Raw genomic sequence first — 12238 nt, forward strand, 5'->3', positions numbered from 1 at the left:
TTCCCCACCCCTGGATCACAATTGAATCTACCCCAGAGTTACATCAAGTTTAAACACAGCACTTAATACCCAAATGGAGGTCTTTTCTTCATCTTGACACGAGGCAAGTTCTCAGCAATCTTAGTTCCTGGAGAGACAAGGCTTAGCAAGGCCATAAGATACATTGCCAGTCCCTTCATGAATTTATCCTCTGTCTGTAGAACAGTCCTAGAACCCCTGAACACATTAGCAAAGCCCTCTCCCAGGATTTCTGTAAACATACAACAAGAAAATCCTTCTTCAGGGCTTCTGAACCAACAGAAAGGCTCCCAGACCCCTGCAACAACAGCACTGTCCTTCACCAGTGGACAGTATTCATTCTGTCTGCCGGACAGTCTCCAGACCCCTGCAACAACAGTACTGTCCCTCACCAGTGGACAGTATTCACTCTCAGTACTGTCCCTCACCAGTGGACAGTATTCACTCTCTGTCTGCAGGACAGTCTCAGGCCTTCTTAACCAAATGCCAGGTTCCAGGACTTCTTCAACAGGACAGTCTTTCACCAGTGGACAAATCTGGCAAAATAACATCAAAACAGACAGACAAAGTACCAGCAAAACAGCCATGTCTCCTCAGTCCTTGGCAGCTCAGGGGGCAGGTCTCAAAAGTCCAGGGCAATTCAAAGCGGCCACCAGCAATTCTCTTAGTCTCTCTCCACGAGGTGCAGCTTCCAAAAAGAACTTCCGCCTCTCTCTTGTCTCTCCAAATCTACATCACCAGCTCCTCCCACTTCAGGACTTTCTTTTCACATCAACAAGCCCATCCCACAGGTGGGATTAACAAACTCTGGGTTTTAATACAATCAATTTGAAAACCAAGCCAATACAGGGGAATCTTTAATTGCCATTACTATCACACTGGGTGGCAGCATTTAAAAACTTAAACATTAGGGGCGGCCAGGTGGCGCAGTGAATAAGAGTACCAGCCCCAGAGTCAGGAGACCTGGGATTGCTTCCGGCCTCAGATACTCGGCACCCACACAAAAAATAACTTGCCATGTAACCTTGAGCAAGTTACTTAATCCCAATTGCTTTAAAAACAAAAACAAAAACTTAAAAATTGCCTTTCACCACTCTGTGAGTATTCTTTTTCCTATTTAAACATCTCACTTTCCTTCTAATAGTTCTCACAGGTCATGATCATGACTCTCTTTGTATTGTTGAATTACCTTCATCTTCATACCCTCCTTCCTAGAATTGGTGTCCAGAACCAACTGAGAAGAATTGCTCAATCCAAAAGAAAAGATTTTTTCTATTCCTGTCTTTGAGACTGCACATACCATATCTGAGGATTAAGAGTAAATTTTAGCTAAATCATGAAGGTATTTTTTTAGGTATTTTTTACTGATTTGCATTAATCAAAGCCATTTTTATGAAGAACTTAATTCTTTCAACTATAACAGAGTCTGCAAAGCACTTATTTGCTGATGAATTTTTTTATAACTCATATTTAGTTAGGAGAACTACAATGCCCTCTTTTCTTATTTTGTAAAATCAAATAAAACTAACAAAGACATTTGCTTGCCATTTTCTAACAGAAAGAAATAATCTTGTGTTTCCCTTCATTTTTATCTTCTCATTTAATTGCATGTTATAAGTCATTGCCATAAACCATCTGTAATCATACTCTCAATACCACATTCATTTTCATTGTAAATGCTGGCAAAAGAAAAACTAAATTTTCAAGGTATAATAACTTTTTTTGGAGAACAGTGTCATTGGCACCAATGACTAAAAACAAAACAAAAACAAAAACACACAATAATAATATGATTCTATCCTGAAAATCTTCTTTTTTTTTTCCTTAACTTCAAATTAAATAAACTTTCTGACTTTGAAAAAAAGAGAAGACAACAGTATATATTTTGAATTTTGAAAGTTTCTGTTCCCTGAAGATGACATCCAGATCAGTCAACCACTCTATTCAAACAAGTATGAATTCATGTAATTGTCCAGTTAGGCATGAATCGAATAGTTTGATGTTAGAATTCAATGGTGCTCAGAGATTTACCAAATGGACAAATTAGTCTTCAATGACTACTTTCAACAATGGGAGTATGGCCTTTAAATGGTAATGACTTGGGTTGAATTCAAGCTAGTGACCTAGAAGTAAAAGGTCCTAAAGCCCATTACTAAAATCTGCTGAGCCATCTAATTGTGCTCATGCAATCCTTCTAGAATTGCTGACTTTAGAATGTCAGAAACTAGTCAGAGATGACAGTATTACCAGTGAGTGCAAAATGTGTTTTTCAGGTCCTGGAGATAATGGGCACATTTATGTTTCTCATCTCTAGTTACTGTCATCTCAGCAGTCTTATCTAGTCTTCTGCATCCCCTGTTGTCTTGTAGAAATGCTTTTTTCCGTCAGAGTTTGCTCTTTCATACAACAAACATTTACATAGAGACTTGTCACAGTAGCAAGAATTTAAAATGCATTTAGAAAATTCACCTTCATGTTGCATCGGGATTAACTTTTTTTCCATATAAATACGCCAGAAGGGATAATGCTGTTAGCTGGTTTCTTAAATACTGACCTTTTTTACACATGACCAGTTGACCCTTTCAAAAGTTATATAAACATGTATTTAATATTATCTATTTGCAAGTGCTTTCTCTCAAAAAGTGGCAAGTGATCTTCCAATTAGGAAGCAGAAGACACACGTAATTTTTAACCTGTTGGTGAGAAAGGGGAAAAAGGGGGGATACTAAAAAAGACCATTTGTTTTGGGATAATGTGTGAATGGAAAAATAAGAACTAGATTTGATCTTAATCAAAAACATATAGAATTGGACAACACCTCAGAAGCTATTTTGTTTGACCTATACCTGAATAATAATCCCCTTTTCCACATACTAAAAAAAGGGTCAAAATTATTTTAAAATCTCAGATGTAAGAACAATCTATTGTTTGTCCAAGATCCTCTTTGTACTTCTCTACTTCATTCATAATTCTACTCTTCATGGCCAACCAGAAAGAGTTTAATTTTTCTTCCAAGAAAAAGTTCTTCAGATTCTTGAATACAATTATCATTTTCTTCCAACATCTTTGCTTCTTCAGGCCAACAAATTGGGTTCCTTTAGTCAATACTCATGTATAGTATGATCTCAAATCCCTTTTACCACTCTGCCTCAATTTGGAGTAATTTACAACTTCTCAGTGTCCTTCTCTAAAACTGGTTTCATGCCACATTAACTATTTCTCATTAATTCATTCATTTCCCAACTGTTATCTGGCCCCCACTAATCTGATCTGTCCTTAATATGATATCCTAATAAATAAATGATGGGACAGATGACTTGCTCTTTGATTTAGCATGCATGAAAATATTAAAAATTATTAATATAGCACATTATTATTTTTAAAGCCTTGAACTACGAACAAAAGTAAATGCAACATTTTTCTAAGAAATATCCTTGAAGGAACAGCTAGGTAGCACAGTATAAAGCCAAGTATGTGCAGCTTTCCAGAGGATTCTTGAAGTAGATAGCTTTAAGATTCTGTTCACATAGTATAAGTGAACTCTCTATTTATTCAGCAGTAATGTAAAGCAAAACATTCACAGAAACCAAAGTACAGCATTCACAATGTTATAACATAACAATATATCACTAAAGTGGCAACATAGTTTCCACCAAAGTGGCCACATAGTTTTAAGGAAAAGATATCATTCAGTAAGTCCTTAACTCAATCATCCTTAATGAGAGGGCCTCCTTAAAGGACACAAAGTACAAAGGCCAAAGTTTTGCACCCTTGGGTCACATTGTCTTCATCTCTCAGTCAAAAAGTCTTATTTCTTCTTAATTGGAGATTAGTTTCCAATCATCCTTAACTTAATAATTCTTAAGAGGCACAATGTACACAGTACAAAGTTCTCCTACTCCTAGGCTACAGTATATCATGCTATTCTCAGTCAGCATTAAGTATCCAAGGAGAAGTCTTTTCATCTTGACTTGAGGTTGGCTCTCAGATTCCATGGTTCCTCTTCCATGGTCCCAACTTTTGCTTGAATTTGCCCAATTGTCACCTGGATTCAAAGGTAGGCAGCTCTCAGCTTCTTTTCCAGCTCCTTTTCCAATTCCTATTCCATATTTAAGATCACAGTGCCCATTCCACCTCAAGTACTTCACAGTTTCTGTGTCTGGGAAGACAAAGAAACAAGGTCCAAGAGGTCAACACAAATAATCAGAATAGAAATCAACACAGTCCCACAAACAAGGTCCAAGAGGTCAACACAAATCATCAGTAAAATTCCAGGACCTCTGAAACCCTCCCCCAGGGAAGGGGAACTGAAACAAGGTGCTAAATAATTAAATAGCTGAAATAAGGCTCTAAGTACTTCTTTGCTTGCCATTACATAAAATGAATAGAGCACATGCCCTGATATCAGAAGGACCTGAGTTCAACAGACAAACAGCGCGCTGGGATACCACAAGTTTTCTCCTTCTCAACTCTGCCACCATAAGTGTTCTCTTCTCAGTTTTGCCCTTTCTCAGCTTGAGCTTCACCTTATATATGGTCATTAGCTCCTCCCTTTGTATCAGTAAGCACCCCAGCATCCCCAGGATGGCTGCCAACATAGGTTCTTAGATCTGCTTTTCTAAAGGAAAGCAAATCAAAATGGGTTAACAATCTTGCTTTAATTAAGCGTATGTCATTTACCTAGTTCAGGGGGAAAAGGTCAGCACCCCAAACTTCAGAGAATACAAACAAGTTACAAGCAGAAGTTACAAGAAGACAGAGAAACATTTCAACAGACAGGCCTCCAAATGTCTGACCATTACATTCATACCTAGTCAGTTACCAGAGAAGGAAGCATTAACATCTGTGTTTTCAAAGCCGGGGGGCTCAACAGCTGCCCAGAGTCTCATCTGGTCAAATCATACAACATTTCTCAAAGTGAGCCCAATAACAAACCCTCACATCAGGGTTTATATAGCCTTCTCCTGGTTCAGAGAATGTTACAACCCTCTTGCCCCACTGCCCAATCACAGAGCATCAAGGTGTGGGCATTCCTGAAAACAAAGCCTCCCTCCACAGGCTCCAGGTGCACTTATGCCTATGAAAACCCCTCCCACTGTGGGTTTCACAAGTTTTGTTTCCTTAAAAAGGCTTGATATAATCATGGGCAAGGATCAAAAGAAACTTGAACTGAAACAAGGTGCTAAATAATTAAATAGCTGAAATAAGGCTCTAAGCATTTCTTTGCTTGCCATTACCTAAAATGAATAGAGCACATGCCCTGATATCAGGAGGACCTGCATTAAAATTTGGCCTCAGACACTTAACTAGTTTGTGATCTTGGGCAAATTATTTAACCCCAATTGCCTTGCATTCATCCCTCCAAAAAATATTCTTGCCCTCATGAGACTTAGAAGATACTGACAGGATAAGAGATAGTCACAAATAACTATCAAAGGAGGGTGGGATAATGGATAAAACTGTGTTTTGGAAGCAGGAAGATCCTGTCTTTGATACCTATTGACCTGGAACTTCTCATTGTTCTAAGTAACAATCTAAGATCTCTGGGGTGTAGTACCATTCTGGATTGGTTGAAGAAGTTTTCTCACTTCAGAGATTCCTATAGATTTGAAATCACAGGATCAATTCTTGTCATTTTCTCTATCACAGGAACAGTGTTTTTCAGGAGGGGTTACTCACTGTGGTTATGAAGGAAACCTTCATAGTTTGAAAGAATTTTACAGTGTTAGAGCTAGAGGAACCTTAGAATGAAACTGACCCCATTCACTTTAAAGAAGAGGAAATTGATGCCCAAAGAAATAACTTTGGCCAAAGAGAAATTAGTCCATTTGGTAAGGAGGTGACTTTGTGGTGGGTGTTACAGAGGCCACAAAAATTCAACATGTGAAGTAGTTTAGAAAATGAAGGCCTTTTCAGGCATTTGGATGACTTGGTAAAATGACAGGAAGACTTTCATTATTATTTTTGTAGAAAAGTTCTTAGCACTGTTTGTGTACCCAAAAAGTTTTTAATAACTACATTTGTTAAACTGCATTTGAGGCAGTATGTTATAATAAACAGAGTTCTGGACTTGGAATCAATGCTGGACTTAGAGTCAGGAAAACAAAGGTTTGGATTCTGCCTTTGACACATACTACCTGTGACCCTCGCAGTGTCATATAACCTCTGATAATTCCTTTCCTCATTGGGCAAATGTAGACTCTGGATTCAACGACAATCCTTTCAGTTCTAAATTTTTGATTCTATGAAGAGAATTTAAGGTTGATTCATAGCAGATTGTAGAAAGCTTTGAATGATGCACAAAATACTTAAAATGTTTCCTAGTAGGTCCTAAGAAGCAAACAGATATTTTTGAGCAGAACAATGATGATCTCAGATATACCTGAGAGTTTGTAATCCAAGAATTATGCAGGTCGTAGAGCCTTCGGTGTCAAGTTTGCCAGGCATGATTTGTAGATTTTACCCATATCTTCATTAAATAGTTCCCAATTCAAGAAGAAAGCAGAAAAAAGTATACTTTTTAGATAAACTATTTGTTTCTGTGTTGTTTTATGGAGCAGGGACTAATTTGCAGAGAGGCTCTTTTTTTCCTATGACTTTTGTACAGTCAGTAAAAGATTATGTCAGAACTGCTCGATCTTTTGAGGAAAGGCCATCAATTCTTTAGTGAGATAATTATGGATTTCACACTGAGGGAGCAGGGCCAGTAACTGGTAAATTTTTTTTTTCCAAATGCCCTATGAGCTAATGTTTTCTCACCACTTCATGCTTTGGTCCAGTGTGTTATTTAGGGCATTAAATGCTGTTTTAAAGGAGTTATTAGGAGTATATGAATCATTCATGTAATTTGAACATGCAAGATCATCAGACTTTGGATTTTGATTTTGTCCTTTTTACTGGATTAAAGATAATAATGTTAATGTGATTTGTGCCCAATAATTTTTTCATTGAACAAAAAGGAGAAAACTATCTCTTGGTATCATTTGTATGACCATTTTCTGTTATAGAATTTATGGCAAGCATTTCACAAAATTTGCTTCAAAAATTCAATGATAATTTCATCCCAGATGATGTCTATTTTTGCCATTGAAGATTGTCAGAGTTCTATTACCTCTAAAGACTATTTAATGAGGTACTCTGGTTTAAAATAAAAACAAAGATTTTACCAGGAAGTAAGCCCCCATTCACTTAACTAAGCATGACATTTTATAACCAATACATAATCCGTTAGTGGTCTTGTGTTAAAGATTTAAAAAAAAATTTTTTTTAAGTTAACCTACACCCCAATAATTGCAGAATCCAAAAGGGAGACAATTTCTTTGTGGGATGCGTAGTATGAAAATGAATAAACCACATTATCCTAACCCCCACAATTTAAAAGAGATATCTCAGAGAAATATTCACACTATATTTTAAAATTCTTACTGGTAGCTGGACTGAGGATAATTCAGTTATCAGGAGTGGCCTAATTAATGTAAGGAAAGCAATAACATTGCTGAGGTCAAACTGCCACATTTCAAAGTCCCTATCAGTTGCAAAATAGAAAGAGTGGACTAAATACTGTATGCTATTAAACAATAAACATTAAAATAATAAGAATGTATAAAATAAAAAAAAATAACACCTACAGTTCTGTAAGATATTTGAAGGCTGCTGTCTATACCTTTCAAATACTGGAGTAGAAATATAGTTTCAATTTTTATTTCCAAAGCAAAGTGAACACTCCAGAATATGTATGATGAAAATCATAATATTTAAGTCAAAAGATTAAAAAAAATCATAATATTTAAGTCAAAAGTTTAAAATACATCTCTTTTTAAAAATAATGCAGTCCACTGGCAAGGCAATTGGCATTGGCTTCAAAGAAACTTGAGTTCTATAACTCTGCTTTCTGATACTTTTTAGATGTGTGATCCTTGGGAAGTCACTTAACCTCCGTAAGCCTCAGTTTCTTCTGAGGGCAGATAATAAGAAAAGCCTCTAGTGTTTTTGTGAGGATTGAACGAGATAATGTTACGTAATTTACTTTGAAAGTAGTACATAAATATTTGTAATTATGAGTATTTTTTAAAACATAAAATAAATTCCCTCCTTTTTTTCTTCAAAAATACCTAAATCTATATCCGTGTGTGTGTATGTGTGTACATACATATACACTTCTATAATTCCATAAAGAATTAGACATTCAGAAACATTTCTGGTGATTTGTACCTAGACTCCCAGCTCCCACCAACAATCCTGGTGCAAAACTCAAGAGCCATTTCACTAATGAACAGGAAGTTTCCCTGCGATGGCTTTTCTTTCACAGTGACTGAATGATCATCTATTCAATAGTAGGGTCTCTTTGTCATGATGATAATGGTGCTGGTATTAGGAACAGCAACTCACATTTTCATATCATATATGATTTACAATACATTTTCTATTCACTATCGCATGGTAATGTTGTAAAATGGGTACTATTGTAATGTATCCATGTTGTAAGAAAAGTGAGGCTCAGCAAGGTTCAGTGACTTGTGTGGTGTGACCTGGTGAGTAAGATCTGTCTTTCTACTGCGGTATCATTTTGATATCTGTTATCTTCCTTCTGTTTTATGTGCAATGAAACTTATATTCCGGGAATCAGAGTCAAGATGGCAGAGTAAGAGTAGGGACTTGCTTGAGATCTTCAAACACCTCCAAATACCTGTAAAAAAAAATGACTCCAAACAAGTTCTAGAGCTACAGAACTCACAAAATGGCAGAGTGAAACACATCTCCAATGCAAGACAACCTGGAAGGAAGACATGAAGGGCATGTTGCACCAGGCAGGGAACAGAGCTCTGTCTGGTGTGTGCCACACTGGCATAGACAGGGCCAGAGAAGGCCTTATGAGACTGAATCACTGCAGCTGTGGCAATTTCTGGACTTCTCAACCCACAAGCAGCAAAGTCAGCATAGAAGGTTACTGGGAAAAATGTGTGGGACATTGCTGAAAGAGGAGTACAGTCCAACTGGGGTATAGTCCCAGCCCCATGGTGGTGGAGGTGGCAGTGGCAGTGGCAGCAGCAGCAGCAGTAGCAGCAGAAGCAGGAGAAGCAGCTGCTTCAGGAGCTCTGGGCCCACAGACAGTGGGGAATCAAGAGGCTGATACAAAACCCTTGAAGTCTGGGACAGTACACTCATCCCCACTCCCACCCTCACTGGAAGCAGAGTACTACACTGACAAAGAGCTAGAAAGTAAAGAATTTGGTCGGGAATATGAGCAAACAGCATAAAAAGCTAAGACTATAGAATCTTACTTTGTAGACATAGGAAGAAGACAACAAAGCAAAGGCTCATGAATCAAAAGCTTCCAAGAAAAATATGAATTGGTCACAGACCATGGAAGAGTTCAAAACATATTTTGTAAATTAATTAAGAGAAATAGAGGAAAAAAATGGGAAGAGAAATGAGAGCGAGGAAAGAAGATCATGAAAAATGAGTCAACAGCTTGCTAAAGGAAACCAAAAAATACTGAAGAAAATAACATCTTAAAAAATAGACTGACCCAAATGGCAAAAGAGGTACCATCATTGGTACCTGAAATGTTGATAAGATAGTTGTAGTTTAACTGCTCCTTCAAATATCCTGTACAAGACTCAAGTCACAGGTACATAAGCAGTTGAGTAGAACCCAAAAGGGATTTTCCTTACCTGTTTTTGCCTGAAATTATTTGGCTTGATATAATTAGATTGAGCAAAGAACTGGGAATCAGAAAGATTTGAAGTCATATCCTGCATCAAATGTTTACTAGCTATGTGATCTTTAGCAAGTTATTTAACTACTCAGCTCCACTCAGCCTGCATTTCCTTCTGTGACACTTGCAAATAGCAGCTACCTCAGAGGAAGTCACCCCTACAACATGGGTGATAGTACAAAGTTTTCATTACTTTATTCTTCACATGATTCTCCATGCCCATTTGATCCACTTTGCTGCTTCTTTCTTAGATTACCAATTATCTGTAGCAGGAACAAGGGTATTCTTGTCATGTCATTAGGATAGCTTTTAAAAAAGCCTTTTTAGCTAAGCAGTCTTTATAAAGTGTCTAACCTTCTGGGAAACTTTTGAGAAATCAGTGTCATCTTCATGCATTATTTGACATTAGAAAAATCAAACTCTTTAGCACATTCTTGAAAAGATTCTCCATAACATCTCATTAGCTATACTTTTAGAAGTGAAATTATAAGCATAGTTTCAGGTCAGCAAGAAAGTACCTGTAGTAGAATGCATCTTAACAACATTTCAACATAATTGTTATGTACAATACATGCCACCACATAAAGACCAAAATTATATATTATATATATATTTATATATCCTTTGCTCCAAGATCTTACATTATTTTAATTTTGTGATATGTAAAATGCAGATAATATTATGAACATTGTAAAAGGAGAAGAAAATGCTAATAGTAACCAGAAAGAAGTCTGGAGGATGAGAAATCCAAATGGGAGGTGGCCATTTTAACTTTAAATTCAATAGCTATTTTTTTTTGCAGAAAGTTACTTGTAAAGAGATGTTCCAGATAGACTCCATTCCATTCGTATAAACAAAAATGAAAGCAAAAAAAAACTTAAAACATATACCAAAATTAAAAAAAATGGAATAAATTCTAGGACATATGCTCAAATGAGAACCGTGCTACTTCTTTGACCCATAACATTTCCCTATGCATTCACAAGAAAGTTCAGTAATTTATATCCATGGAGATAATCCTGAGTCATCCAGGAAATTTAATATTAAATTGAGTTCTATACATTTCCTTAAAGATTATTGATGAGACATCCATATTCTTTTAAAAAATATATACAAAACAGCATTATATAATCACTCAAACTTCAAACTATGGTTTTTAAAATTAATACTGCAATTATTATCAGTATTTTAAAGATTAGAGTACTTAGAAAGCATAGGTAACTTGGCTAGATTCTTCCAGTTAGCAAGTATAAGAAGTGGTATTTGAACCCAGGCAGATCTTCTCAACTGTAAGTTTGTATACAGAATATTATTCTAGAATGATTTTAATATAAAATAATTTACAAATAAAATGGTTCTAGTTTTATGAAATTAAATTTTAATTTCCCAGAAAACTCACTTATACATAAACTGTCATTTGTCAGTATTTCCTGGTAGCTGAGGCACTCCCATAACACGTATTTGTTATACATGATTTTGAAAAATTTCCTCAATTATCAATTTAGCATACTTACTAAAAAATACATTGAGCTAAAAAAATCCAAAAAACACTGTCCAAGGATAGTGTTTAGCATTGTAAATTAAAAAGCTAAATCAGTTCTGTTCATATAGTACGTGTATCTCATAGGATGATTAATACCACTGTTGAAAAACTGCATTGTCACTATTCAGTGAATGCTATTGATATTCCCTTGTCTTCCTATGATATAGGCTCAGAGATCTTTATGTTTTCCCCATGAAAGAAGTCATCCTTCCAATAAATTCTAACCTTATCATAGTTATAGAAGAGGAGGAAACATTAGCAGATTTATCTGAGCTTGTAAGATATATTTGGACCTATTGTGAACTAACATTTAGTCAATTAATAAAAGTCTTGATAATACTATTTGTTTTCTCTTGAACTGACAAATCAATATACTGAACAGAAAGAAGCCATAAAGACTCAATGTGTGGAAATAAATGCATAAGAACTTTCTTTGAAGTTGGATATTCAAGGTCTGGTCAAGTGTGCTAACCTAGTGGGAGGGCTCTTTTATTGAACAATGTCTTGATGAGAGGACACAAATAAAGTTGTACTATGTTTTCAGAGCCAATAAAACAAAATAAGGGAGGTAGCCTCTGAAGAGTACTCTTTTCCTCAGTGCTATCCTTTCTGAGATCCAGCAAAAAGGCTATCATGTCATGTTTAGGGCACAAAATTAGGATTTTAAAATTTTGTCCTCCTTTCTTTACTTCAAATTCTTCTCTGATTTCTCTTTCTACACTCCTTTCCCTTTCCTTTTTGTTTTCTCTTGTCCCTTTTCATCTTTTATTCTTCTTTTATCACATCCGCCATTATGCTTCTCCATCTAATCTCTCTTTCTCTCAAATAAATTAATTCTGCAGCCTGAATGTTCTTTCAATTGTCAATTTTAGACATGGCACATATTTAGCTCTGAATAAAAAAATAAATTAATACATTAAGTGTGATTCTGAAGAGAAGGGAAAAAACAGGAACAATCT

Source organism: Petaurus breviceps, unplaced genomic scaffold (genome assembly GCF_028583685.1).
Source record: "Petaurus breviceps papuanus isolate PSGF00001 unplaced genomic scaffold, PetGlider_PUasm1.0 112, whole genome shotgun sequence".
Taxonomy (NCBI): domain Eukaryota; kingdom Metazoa; phylum Chordata; class Mammalia; order Diprotodontia; family Petauridae; genus Petaurus; species Petaurus breviceps.